Source organism: Lactuca serriola, chromosome 6 (genome assembly GCF_051521515.1).
Source record: "Lactuca serriola cultivar US96UC23 chromosome 6, Lser_US96UC23_V15, whole genome shotgun sequence".
NCBI lineage: Eukaryota > Viridiplantae > Streptophyta > Magnoliopsida > Asterales > Asteraceae > Lactuca > Lactuca serriola.
Window position 1 is genome coordinate 95,300,336 of NC_136413.1, and position 15,373 is coordinate 95,315,708.

Sequence of the window (15,373 nt, forward strand, 5' to 3'; positions counted from 1 at the left end):
TCATTCTGGGGGTATGCCTTAGAGACTGCCGCCCATATCCTTAATCTAGTCCCTACAAAGAAAGTTGCCAAAACTCCTCACGAGATGTGGACTGGTAAAGTACCCAAACTAGACCACATCAAGATTTGGGGTTGTGAGGCTTTCGTGAGACGCGAGACTCATGATAAGCTCGAACCCGGAAGCGAGAGGTGTATTTTCATCGGCTACCCACAACAATCCTTTGGTTACCTCTTCTACTGACCTAGTGAAAATGTGGTCTTTGTATCTAGGAGGGCTTTCTTTAGAGAAAAAGAGTTTATAAGCCAAGGAAACATCGGGAGGCAAGTTGATCTTGAAGAAATTCAAGAGTCAAGCGGTGAAGGAACTTCAAACCCTAGCACTCAACTTGAGGAGGAAACTCCTGTTGAGCCAATTGACAAGTCTGTACCTCTGAGGCGTTCCACAAGGGTTAGGAATGCTCTTGAGCATTACTATGGATTCCATATTACTGCAGAAGGAGATACACTTATCAGTTATGAGACACTGATAGGTCTGGATGAACCTAACAGTTATGCGGAAGCCATGGCAGGCCCTGAGTCACCTAAGTGGAAAGAGGCAATGGACAGTGAAATACAGTCCATGTATGACAATCAAGTTTGGAACTTGGTTGAGAATGTACCTGGTCGTAAGACAGTAGGGTGCAAATGGGTCTTCAAGAAGAAGATCGACATGGATGGTAATATACACACTTATAAGGCTAGACTGGTTGCAAAGGGCTTCTCTCAAATTCCCGGAGTGGACTATGATGAGACCTTTCCTCCAGTAGCCAAGATTAAGTCTATTCGGGTTCTGTTAGCCATAGCTGCATTTCATGACTATGAAATATGGCAAATGGATGTCAAAACCGCTTTCCTTAATGGAAAGTTGGCTGAAGATGTTTACATGAGTCAACCAGAGGGTTTTGTCAGCAACGAGTATCCTAATAGAGTGTGTAAGCTTGAGAAATCCATTTATGGATTGAAGCAAGCACCTCGCAGATGGAATCTTTGCTTTGATGAAAAGGTCAAGGAATTTTCCTTTTCTAGGAGTGAAGATGAGTCTTGCGTGTATGTCAAGGATAGTGAGAGTATAGTTAGCTTTTTGGTGTTGTATGTGGATGACATACTACTTATAGGAGATGACATCCCAACTCTGCAGGAAGTTAAGTCCTGGCTTGGGAAGTGTTTCTCTATGAAGGACCTAGGAGAAGCTACCTATATTCTAGGGATAAGGATCTTGAGAGATCGGAGTAAAAGACTAATTGGACTTAGTCAGAGTACCTACTTGGATAAGGTGCTGAAGAGATTTAGCATGCAGGATTCCAAGAAAGGAGAGTTACCCATCCAGAGCAACACCAGATTGAGTAAGACACAAAGCCCTAGCACTGAGGCTGAGATAGCAAAAATGAGTCGAATACCTTATGCTTCGGCTGTAGGATCGATCATGTATGCTATGACTTGTACTCGACCTGATGTAGCCTTTTCCCTGAGCATGGTTAGCAGGTATCAGGCGAACCCTGGCAAGGCACACTGGACTGCGGTAAAGAATATCCTCAAGTACCTACGGAGGACTAAGGACTGGGTCCTTACCCTAGGTGGGACTGATGACATGAGAGTTGTAGGGTATAGTGACGCTAGCTTCTAGACTGATAGGTATAATTTCCGCTCTTAGTCGGGCTGGGTCTTTACCCTAAATGGAGGAGCAATTTCTTGGAAGAGTTCCAAGCAAGAGACAGTGGCTGATTCAACTTGTGAATCAGAGTATATTGCAGCTAGCGAGGCGGCAAAGGAGGCGATATGGCTGAAGAACTTCATTGGAGACCTTGGAGTTGTACCAGCTATCAAAGAGCCAATGGAGATTTTCTGTGATAGTGAAAGTGTTGTTGCCTTAGTCAAGGAACCAAGGGATCACGGGAGATCCAGATGCATCGACAGAAAATACCATTTTATCAGACATCGGATAGAAGAAGGACTCCTCGTGGCAAAGAGGGTATCATCGGATGAGAACCCAGCAGATCCCCTCACGAAGGGACTGACTTGGGTTAAGCATCTCCAGCATGCTCAGAACATAGGGCTGAAGGATGATATTAGATTTAGTAGTTAGATAACCCAGAAATTTGTAAAGAGTAATTGACATTAGATGATGAATAAAAGGTGTTTTATTTATGAGTAAAGTGTTGCTATCTCTTGTCGATCGTTTACTATATTTCTTTTGCATGTTTTGACTTCCAAAATAATTTTGTTTGGTATAACATATTATTCAAACCTCCACAGTCGGTCATATGTTGGAAGTAGGTATGAATCAAGACTGTCATGATGGGTTGTAGAGGTCTAAGGTGTTGGACAAGGCTACAACAATCATGAGTGCTCATAAGTTCTGAGTATTAGACTCAACCCACGCTCACTGGAATCACTTCATGGAATTCTATCTCGAGTGATCGTGAGACGGTAATATCATATAAGTCTTCAAACCTAGAGATATGATTTGTTACTTACAAGTTGGTTATGCATTGATTGTACGAAAATGCATTGGTAACTCGATGTTATAAAATGTGCTTTTTTGTGTAATTCAATAAGTGGTAGAACAAACATATAAGTCGAAGTTTATCTGTTCCTTCTTGGATTAGAAGCTGATATCTGGGCCCCTCGATGATTTTGTTTTGACCTATGTACCAGGCCCGGTCAGAACTAAGTTGATGTGTTCAATTAAGTTCTTTGTCAAACAAATTGGAAATCGAGAAACAAACTGCTGGACAATAAGTAAGACATTGTTCCATGTATTTGTCCGGCTGAAATCTAGAACGGAGGATTATATGATCCCTTATCTTAAATGGCATACCATCATCTTCTCAGTTCCGAGAGACCTTGAAAGAGCTACGATTGTCGGTCGGTTCCTGAAGTACTAGAGTTATAGTTATTAGACTTATCCAAGTGGGAGACTGTTGGATAAGGTGTCTAAGTCCATAACTATTTCGGGTGTGTACTTGACCCGACCCGGCATGGTCCATTTGGGTTGCATGGCACCATTCAATTGGATAGACTAAATGAGAGAAATAACACTTGGAGATTATTAATATATTATAAGTTCTAATATATTAATAATATTATTTGATTAGTTTGATCAAAGAATTAATTTGGAATTAATTAAGTGATCAAAGGATAACTAATTAAATATATGGGTTGATTATGTAAATCATTCATATCTTGTATAGTGGGCTAAGAGGCTCCATGGATTATCAAGTTGGGCTCTACCCATAGGATGCTCCATGGGAGTTACAAACCCATGGGTCATGGAAATGAAGAGTCATGACACATTAGGGTTTACATGGTGTAACCCTAGATGTGTCAACACTATATAAGAGTCCCATTCTCCACCAAAATCGGCTAGACATAAGAAAGAGAGGGCTTGGCCGATTTTAAGAAGTGTGTATTATCTCAAAGGTCTTTCCAAGAGCATTTGGTGTTGTGTGAAGCATTTGAGGCATCACACTTGGGGTGCTAGGCTCACAAGGTTTCAAGGAACATAAGCAACAACAAGGTAAGTTATTCTATCTTTCATTCAAGTTAAAATTGTTCCCCATGTATGATAGATAGGAATATAACCTTGGAAATTCAACTTTGCATGATAATTAGACAAACATAGATCCAAGTTTATTAGGGTTGCATGTACACTTAGGAAGTGTTAGAATGCTCAAAACCCATCACTAAACACCTCACCCCCGCCACTAAGGTTAGCACTAGCCAGTCATGCCGCCAAGGCGAGGAGATAAGGGCACCTCAAGAAGGATTGCCCTATCACAAAGAGTTCTGGCATAGACGGTTGGATTCTCAGGACCACAGTTGCAGAAGGACCTACTCTGAACCCACATTAATGTAGTTTAGACGTTTCGTAGTAACAGAATTATAAACCATCCAAAACTAGTGCAACCAGAGCCTTGTCTTTTACGGGATCCTATTAGTATAGGGATACTCATGCTGCGTATACTTGCCTTTGTAGTATACCTTATTCGCAGCAATAGTCTTGTAGTAGTCTAAAGTACTGTAACTCTGTTGATGGTTGCACGATTGTGTTTTGTCGGTAAGCGTCTTATGTTCAAATCTAATGTCTTTAAGTTTCCTTATGATTCCGACATTATCATACGACTTGATTCAATTTGATTCTCACAAAAACAGTTTCATACGTACACCTCTATCTTCGAAATCGCGTTTCCAGCGAAGCCGTCATATCAGAACACCAATTACTCATGAATGGAGTACCTCATAATTCTTTCCCTCTCCGAAGAAATCCCTGAAGTGCCACTCGTACAATACGTCAAGTTCAAATCCAAAGATCCATACGGTTGATATGTTACTAATGAATGTATACGTAGGGGTGATATATAATCAAGGTTCTACAGGTTTAGAATTGACGATTCCACTTTAACTTCTTTTTCCTCAATGGGATGTGAGCTTAAAGAAGAATCAGTTATTCGACTACCTTTTCAATCTTAATTATATACAACTCGTATACACGAGATTTTGATCGTGGGACCATGTATGAATTTCTAATATGAACTTCAGGACGGATACCGCCTAAGACTACGAGTGATTGTGCTGCCATACATATAAACTTAGAAGCTCAACACATGGCCCTTTCTGTTGATTGGTACAAGATGTACTACTCTCACAGTCCACAAAAACATTCAACATTCGTTCGACCAAGAAGAGTTATCATGCCAGTGAAGTCAAACGAAGGAAGCAAAGTCGTATCCCGATAGTGGAAGGTTCGCTGGAATGCCAAGCAAGGAACCGAGTTCAATTAAGAACATGGGGAGCAAATAAAACATCTATCCGTAGCATTAACTCTAATTTCGGGACGAAATTCCCTCTAACGGGGGGATGATGTAACAACCCGTCATTTCAGGTCCTTGAAATTCGAGTCTTGTAACCTCTTTGAAAAAGTAATTAGAATATCATCGAAAAATGAAGTATTCAAAGGCTCTGTTTGGAGTATGCTATGTAATAGATATCGTCTTAAGGTTTCCAAGCATATAAAGAACACTAAAATCCGAGTTATAACGAAGAAGTTATGACCATTCTAAGTTTTCCGACAAAAACCGGCAATACGAAGTTACGTAAAAACTCGAATCGGAGATCGAGCGACTTTTGGCCAGAATGACCTAAACGAGAATCGAAGGTCTCGTCAATGGTATTTCAGCGGTAAAAAATCTGGCAAAAACCGACGTCAGATAAAGAAGTTATGAATTTTTAAAGAAATTCCTTAATCACGTCATTTTAATAAATAAATAATAAAAATAATTTCATAATTTGCCAACGGAATCGAAACGAAAGTTGTAGATCTTAGTCTCACCTACATGTGGATATAAAGAACGTCAAAAACGGAGTTCGTATGAAGGAGATATGAATTTTAGAAGTTTATTTAAAATAAATATAAAAATAAATAAAAACTCTTGGTAATATCCGAAGGGGAGTCAGCAGATAGGACCGGAGTACGCCCTGCGTACCCTCGTACGCCCCGTGTACTCGAATCAAGGGCTCCGAACTGTCCACGTCGCTCCGATGTTTCGACCGAGGATGCGCTCATGCATGACGCATGAGTACGCAGCACGTACTCTAGTACGCCCCGCGTACTGAGGCTTCCCAGACCACTATAAATAGAGATGCGAGGGTCTCCGGAATAATGGCTCATTTCTTCTCGTTTCTCTTGCGTTTTGCCTCGTTTTCCATGCCCGTTCAAACCCGAAGCCCTGATCATTTTTACTCAAGTTCCGAGAGTCGATTTTACTCCCGAGAATCCCAAGAATCCCGAGAAAGATCCGCTTCCCGAGACGAAACTCTGCCCGGTTTTCCATCTCGCTATCTTCAAACTTCCAAGTGAGTTCATACCCCTGCAAACACACTTTAAATGCTTTTTATACTCTTTTAGGGGGGGAATACAAGTAAACACACAACTATAATCGTGTGAAACATCGATCTTTTACTATACTTTTCATACTGTTGTTTTAACTATCTTATGAAGTCATTATCATGCAAAACACCTCACAACACAGCTTTACCCTCTTGGGATACAATATGTTTTATAAATAGAAATATGTTTTACTTATACATTTACATACAAATACATCATATCAAGGGTAACATTCTTTACTAAATCATTTTATGCATTCAAAGAACTTATGATTTATGCTTTGTCAAACATTGTGAAAAGGATAAACTTTGCATACAAAACTATTACTTTAATACAGACTTAGTTGAGAATCCATGAGATACGTACATCTTCAACTACTGCCTTTTTATTAGAAGGTATCGCTGCAAGTCTTGTCTATAACCAGAGTCTCCTGTTCGGAGAACGTGTCAAATGTGTATAGATCTATACGGGAAGTCATGATCCCGCGCCCTGACTGTTAAGCTACAGTCCTTCCTTTGGGGTGACAGTTTCTCATAACGCTACGACGCCTGAAGAACGTTGCAACAGGCATATTATGTTTAGTATGGTTATAAAACTCATCGGATATACAATTATTATAGTGTTATGTTTTTATGAACGAGTAGCTATTAAATCTATTCTTCATCTAACAAGTGAAATCTTCGTATAGCTTTATTATATAAAACTATGCCACAACTTTTAAGCACGTCAGTTGCTTGCGATTTTCGGTCTTAGAGACTGCCGGTTATGTTAGGAAAATAAGGGTTTTTCTTGTACACAAAACAAACAACTAATAGGAAATAAGGGATTTTCCTGGTGAAATTACTTACAACTTATAACACGAACATTCATATGCATTTCATACTTTTATAAGAAAATAAGGGTTTTTCTTGGAAAACACAGCAAGTCTTATCTCAACTGTTAGGGAAAATATGGGATTTTCTAGATCTAATACATTAATTTTCAACACAACAAATCATAACTCTTTACATTTGAAACACTGCGTTTTTCTGGAAAACATACACAAACTTTCGAATGGCATACATTTTCTCAAAACACTACTTATGAACTCACCAACTTAATTGTTGACACTTTTTCTTTGAAATAACTTGTATTCTCAGGGAACCGCTAAGCAGATTTGGAAATCAACTTTTGGAGATTAACGTGCTGATGTTAATTACTTCTTTTGAAAGATGTTTATGTATTTAACTTTTGAACATGTAACGAATACAACTACGTAAACATTTTGGAAACTTTAATATATATGGTGGTGTGTACTTTCCTTTCTATGAACTGTTATGATACTGAATATGACGTCCTCCGCCCCCGAACGTTTCCGCCGTTCTGGTTTGGGGGTGTGACAGAGATTCCGGAGATGTTTGGGTCTATTAAGACCACAATGATGGAGACTTTTGATGAGCGGTACGCCGCGGTGACTGAGGCCACAGCCGCTGCAGCTACCGCAGCTGTGGCCGCTGCCAGACCACAGGGAGGTGACTCGTTGCTGTTCCGGGAGTTCAGCAACACGAAGCCACCCGAGTTTGACGGGACGCAGGATCCGATCGCTGCGATGAGATGGATTGTTGATATTGAGGGATGCTTCTACACTTGTTCATGTCCGGAGCATCTGATGGTACGGTTCGCTTTGAACCAGCTCCGCCTGGGAGCAAAGGATTGGCGGAAGTTCGTGACGGCGAACTTCACTCTTGCGAAGGTTTCAGCCGTGACTTGGGAGAGATTTACTGCTATGTTCATAGACGAGTATGTTCCCTCGGTGGAGAGGGAACGGTTGGTTCAGGACTTCTTGACCCTCAAGCAGGGTAATGATTCTGTTACGGTGATCACTCGGAAGTTTCATGAGAGGGCGATGTTTTGCCCTGAGTAGGTGTCCACTGAGCAGGCTTGGATGAGCCGATATTTGGGTGTATTGAGGAGGGATATCCGGGAGTTTGTATCGAACTCATCATACCAGACCTTTGCTGAGCTCCAGGCGAACGCCAGGAAGAGAGAGATTGAGTTGGAGACCCAGGCCAGGGAGGAGGCCGAGTCTCCGCGGGTGGATCGGCAGCCGGCTCAGTCCCAGCCGGCAGCCAAGCGGACCAAGTCCGCCGATTCGAGGACAGGAGGTCAGAAGGGCCGCACTTGCGGAAAGTGCGGCAAGGGTCATGAGGGGGCATGTCGATCGGGTGCTTGCTACAAGTGTGGCAAGGAGGGGCACATTGCTAGGGATTGCCCCAAGGTGTGACAACCCGAAATTTCCATCCAAATCAAACCATTTCAATCCAATAGTAGTAGAGCAGTTACAGTGAAAATTCAAACTTTAGGAATAAGTTTGGCAATTTTAGGGTTTTACACCTCAAGAGATATCAGGAGAGTGGTTGCACTAGGATTTGGTGCAACACTGAAATTCCATTACTCTAGTTCATTAGAATCCATTCCGAGAATAGAAATAATTTTCTACCAAAAATCTCAGGACTATAAATAGAATTCTGAACCAAATTGGTTCATTATTTGAATTCCAATTAGAGAAAAGCCAAATACTCTCTCACGGATCTTCGGGTTTTCATCCCAGATTGTGAGTCTACTTTCATAGATGTGTTTTAATACTTGTTATATGCTTAATAACATTATTTACATGTCCAAAGTACAAGATCCGGGATTTTACCGCCCAAAAACGTTCTTGGGGAGTAAACTCCAAAATCAAGCCTAAAGGCCACCTAGTCCCATTTCCGTGTTAGGCATCTAACTAAGGACTTAGTGTATGATCATTAGAGGCTAGAAACAAATCAAAACCACTTAGTTTGAGGAGTTTACGGCCAAGGAACCACCTCTTGGGCCGTAAACTCCAAGTAAAGGGCACAAATGAGTGCCTTATGATCCCTAGCCTTAGAACAAAAACCTAGAAGCTTTAAACTCAGGATTTATGCCATCAAAACCCTTAGAAATCATTTCTATAAGGGAGTTTACGGCCAAGAAGCTCCTTGGGCCGTAAACTCCAAGTTTTGTGTTCCTAAGTGCCTTCAAACTTGTCCTAAGGCTTAGACTTTACTTTGGCATGTACCCCTAAAAGATTAGAACCTAGAAAACTCATGGAAACTCAAGTGTGGAAGAGTTTACGGCCAAGAGTATTTCTTGGGCCGTAAACTCCTATTAAGGGGTCAAAGGACACCCTAGACACTTCCTTAGGCCAAGAGACTTTTAGGGCAAGTACCTAGATGAGTTTTAGACTAGTTAAAATTCTTAGAACCTCATGTGTGAGGGAGTTTACGGCCCAAAGAGTTCTATGGTCGTAAACTCCATCAAATGGTTCCATTTAATGCCATACACCTTCCTTAAGCCAAGTATTGAAGCCTAGACTTGTTACTAGAAATGTTAAAGACTTGAAAGGACAATAAGAACCCTCCCAAGGGAGTTTACGGCCGTAAACTCCAAGGGAAAAGGGTCTTTGGGCCGTAAACTCCCCAAAGGAGTCAATGTGGTGCCCAAACACTTGTATAGCCTTGAAACAATTCCCCTCTAAAGTTGTAGTACTTCTAAACTCCATTTCATGACTTGTTTGAGAGTTTACGGCCAGGAGCTTGCTCCCCTGGGTCGTAAACTCCAATGAATATGGTCTTTTGACCTTAAACTTCCATTAGGGGCATTTGCACTTCTTTGTTGCAACCCATTAGCCTCCTAGCACTTGACCAAAAGTGTTGTCCTCGCGCTTAAATGTTATACTTGTATAATTAGTGATTAAATCTCTAATTTTTTATATACATATGTCTTCATGTGTAATTAGGATCATTGTGCGTGTCTAAGTCTCCACTTGATACCAAGCACTTGTCCGATCCTTCCGTATGATAACAGTCGTTCATTTCCAATCACACGCTGCAGGTGACTTCATACCCCTTAACAAATGTTTTAAACTATTTTAAATGTTTTATGGGGGGGATACAAGTAGAATCATGCTACTTATTATGTCAATCACATGTGATTAGTAAGTAGGACTATATTACTTATTACATCAATCACATGTGATTAATATACAGCATTCAAAAGATTTGGCTACTCATTAGCCGTTTTACCAAACAGTTTCCTTCAAATGATTTTTATGAACATTTTATATGTTTTCAAACTACTTATTACACTGTACTTCTCACTCTGTTTATCATATTTCAAACTTATTTACAACTGTGTTTTCAAACAAATGTTCCTTGTACTTATATCGTTTTATCAAACAAATGTTCCTTGTACTTATATTGTTTTATCAAACAAATGTTCCTTGTACTTATATTGTTTTATCAAACAAATGTTCCTTGTACTTATATTGTTTTATCAAACTTATGCCTTCAAATTGTTTTATAGATTGACATCAAGTCGATCTTTCCTTAGACTAATATTTATATTTCAAATGTTTTACTAAACTTATTTATGCTTTGATATTATAAATTGCATGCCTCTATATGTATAGTTATATAAGAAATGTTTAAAAGACTTAGGAAGGCTATCCACCCTATTTCCTTTTCGCGCTTGAGATGTGGTCTGGTGGGATATCGGATACTCGTCCGAAGGTCGTTTAAATATTAGTTATATATCATGTGTACATATAAAGTCATAAAAGGTCCTTCCAGTTCATCTTATGCCCTTGGGTAGCAAGGGTATACATCCACGTCCATACGTACCACTTAGATTACTAGTAAGCTACCATATGGGTAGTTCAGGAAGATACTAGAACCATTACTAGAACGCGATATCATACAATCAGTCAGTTCATTCATGAGTCAATACTTTCTAGAACATTACTGTACATTACATATACAGCTATACTTGAATGATTTCATTAATATACTTGCTAGATAGAGAGAACACACATTACAGCTAGCACACTTAGAACATTATGGTACAATTACATGATCACACTTACATGAGTACAATTACATGATCACACTTACATGAGTACAATTACATGATCACACTTACATGAGTACGCTTACATATACATAGAACAGACGTCACTAGGGGCTATAGCACGGAACCAGTTCAGGATCTAACTATACTGATAAATCACACCGCAATTGTGATTGTCATATCGAGTATACATGATCATTAGTAATGTGGATGCTCACGGCTTGCATTCATGCAGGGTTCGTGGGTAGGTCCCAAAATCCCTTTGATAGGGGAGCGTACAGCCTGGGATCTAGACATCACATTATACCTTATCCCTCAAATAAGGCAATTGAGTATCGATGTAGTTATTATATATATATATATATATATATATATATATATATATATATATATATATATATATATATATATATATATATATATATATATATATATATATCAAATACTACGGTACTTGGAAGTATTACCCTAGATTTAAGGTAATAGGTACGGTTGTAGTTCGACACTACACCATAGTACTAATTCTTTTCCCATTACATTCACTTCGTGAATTTTTCATACGACGCACGGTAATGTAGAATCTATCTTTTTGATAAATAGTAGTCAGACTTAGGAAAATATACACTCTTACAAGAGACACACACAGAACCATTAGGTCTTGGTAGAAGACACCTTCATACTAATAGGAATCATAGGGATTCCAGGGTTTTTCAAACACTTACAAATTCTTACAATACTTACACTTACAAATTCTTACAATACAAAGACTTACAAATTCTTACAATACAAAGACTTACAAATTCTTACATACAAATTAAGACACTAAATACTTATGATCTCACCAGCTTTAAAGTTGATACTCGCTTTCAAAATTACTTGTATCCTCAGGTCATCATAGACAGGTACCGATACAAGGAGAAAGGAAGATGGAGCTTATTCAAGACTTATCTTTCATTTTGATTTATACTTTAGTGTTTATCAAAATTTGACAGAATACAATTGTATAATAATTATTTTATTAATGCAATGGATGATGTTGTTGCTTGTTTACTACTTTACATTGTTGTTGATATTATACATGACGTCCTCCGCCCCAGAACGTTTCCGCCGTTCTTGGTTTTGGGGTGTGACAGATTTGTATCAGAGCATTGTTTATAGTGAATTAAGTATATCAACCCATAAAAGATATACTAACTATAAATACATAAGGGATTAAAAATACTCTGACCAAGAGTTTATACTTTAAATAATAAAATATTTAATAAAGTATACGTGCTGCATTCATACTAAAATCAGTGTCACTAGGACAGTACAAAAGAATTACGATTGTTAGGCAACACAAGTGGGCTTAGAGACATATGGTCAAAACTGGGAAGATATAGCCTGATCGCCTATATTATCCGAGGATTGACTAGCATGTGCCTAAGTTTAAGTGTGTGGTTGCAACAATGCTAAAATCTTACCAACCCTACCACAATGAGAACAATAGAACATAACAATAACTTTAAAATACTATAGGTGTATTTTGGTGTTACTATAAGTACTTTATACTTGAGAATTAAAAAGGGATCTTCATTACTAAGTTGATAGTTGCTAAGTGGATACATTGAGGCTACATGTAATTAGGATGTTATAGACTCAGAATCTGTGATAATTTTTCCTTACCCCAATTCTGTGTGAATAAGGAGTTAAGGTCACTTATTTGAAGGACTATCATGTTTAGATTACACATAGCTGGTATGCACTTCACAAATAGCGATGTAACTAATGAAGGTTTTCTAAATAATTATCTAGATATTTTGTCTAATAATTATCCTCTTCCCCTAAATTCTCGCATAGAAATCATAGCTGGACTCCATCCCCTTGACAACCAGTATCTTCCGAATGAAGTCATAGCTGGTTGGTTTGGAGAAGAACCAGAGAATGATCATCATATCCCCTTGGATGATCACCATGAAGAAGACCTTTCGTATGATACTAACCCGAACCAGAGGCTGAGAACCTACCCCAAGCAGCTCCTTTCCAATTCCTAACCCTCTTTCGGCTTTCATGGCCCGACCCTGAGTGAGTGGAATGCTTGGAAACAGGGAGCCAAGGACAATATCAGTTTATGCTATTTGATGGTGACCGAAGCTTTTACGACTCGAGCAATGGGGGCTCAGCAGATAGAGTCTTGCCAATCTTGGTCCGCAGAAGGGCCCAAAATGAGATTCAAGGCAAGACAGCTCTACATCAGATTTCAGAAGTAGTCGCCTATGCTAGAATGCATACCCTCTACACCATTCATCTAGCATATACTCACGAGAGATCAGAGAGAAACCATGAAACCCTGCTGCAAGCACTGGTTAAATCACGAGCCGAAGTCATGGAACTCCGAGTACGCCAGATGGTGTTCGAAAGACACCTACTTGACATGGGACGTCAATTGGTTGAACTAAGAGTTCACTAGAGGGATAACCGTCGCCCGTAGTAGACGCTTTACGTTATTTTTCCTTATAAAAAGAAATCGTGTTTTTTTCTGTCTATGCCCGAGGTGGTATTTTCTATGAAATTATCTTTACCGTAATTACTTTAGTTAGGTCTTTGAGCTGTCAGGAACTATCTTCTGTGGATATGATGTAAGACCTTTACAAGGTCATTTTCCTGAATCTTTACATCGTGAATATCAAAGGTATTGACAGCTGGCTAACTTTTGCGTCATTCTTCATTCAAGTACTTTTATCTTACTTTCATTGGAGTCTATCTGAATCATACTTTAGTCAAGTCATTGGACTATGGTGATTTATCTCCAGAGGCATTTCCAAGTCTCTTTCAGTGGTTGGATCTTGTTATTCACCAACCCACAATACCTCAGCTCGAACGACAAACATCTTGAGACCATTCTACGAACATACTTCCATTCCGTACTAGGACTGCATCATAGGGATGTAGGTCAAACCTTAGCGAACATACTTTCATTCTTTACCAGGACTGCATCATAGGGATGTAGGTCAAACTTTCGAGATCATACTCTTACTCTTTTCATGAACAATCTAAGTACATCAGGGTCAACCAGAATCGCTCATAAAATCCTTATCTTTCGTATTACAGAATCATGTCGTCATCCGGAAACAACCAGCCAAGCAACGAGACCTCTACTTTTCCTATGGACGCCGCTACCTTTCAAATGGCATTTACAGCTGCTGTAGTGGCTGCCGTAACCGCGGTCATTGCGCACTGTAGCGCTAGCAGCACAGTCGATACTGCTGATGGGAATGAAGTTCCCAATCGTGATATCCATCCAGGAAGTCACCAAACAGTAACAGTCACAGGCTCGCAAAGCCAGAAAACAGAGAACAAGAAACGAAAGCGCCAAGCCCGGAAAGAACGCAAGAGAGCTCAAAAGCTGGCTATACAACAGCAGCAAGTGGAAACCCCTGCCGTTCCCGTACCGCGCAGGTCATATGAGGGAAAACTACCGAAGTGTGATAAGTGTAGTTTCCATCATCATGGGGCTTGCCATGAGATGCAATGTTGCAATTGCCTAAACATAGGGCATCATGCTCGTGACTGTGGAGCACCGAAACGACCCATCACTCAAGTCCCTTTCATCGAGACTAACCCTGCGCGCAAGACGAGTTATAGCGCATAACGATTTAAGAAGCAATTTTCGAGGTGGAGTAACGAGGAAGGCACTCGTGTCCACATAACACTAGCTAAGCACTGTAATCCCGTCACCAAAGCTAGTACTAGCCAGTCATGCCACCAATGTGGTGAGACAGGGAACTTCAAGAGAGATTGCCCGATAATGCAGAATTCTGGCGCAGATGGGAAGATTCTCAGGATCACAGCTGCAGGAGAGCCTGCTCAGGAACCACGTTAATGTAATTAAGGCGTTTCATCGTAACAGACTTATAAACTATCTAGAACTAGTGCAACTAGAGTCTTACCTTTTGCGATATCCTGTCTGTATAGGGAGTCTCGTGCTGCGTATACTTGTCTTTTGTAGTATATCTTATTCGCAGCAATAGTCTTGTGGTAAATCTGAAAGTACTGTAACTCTTGTTCATGGTTGCACGGTTGTGTTTTGTCTGTAAACGTCTTATGTTTAATTCTAATGTCTTTAAAGTTTCTGTATGATTCCGACATTATCATACAATCAGATTCCATTTGATCGACGCGAAAACAGCTTCATACGTACGTCCCTATCTTCTAGATCACTTTTCCAGCGAAGCCGTCATATCAGAACGCTGAAGTACTCATTCCAGGAGTACCTCTTAGATATTTTCTTTCCGAAGAAATCCCCGAAGTGCTCATTCCAGGAGTACCTCTTATATATTTTCTTTCCGAAGAAATCCCCGAAGTGCTCATTTCAGGAGTACCTCTTAGTTATTTTCTTTCCGAAGAAATCCCCGAAATGCTCATTCCAGGATTACCTCTTAGTTATTTTCTTTCCGAAGAAATCCCCGAAGTACCATTCGTGCAGTACGTCAAGTTCAATCCAGGAATTCATGCGGATGATCTATCACTGAGGAAGGTATACATAAGAGTGTTATATAAT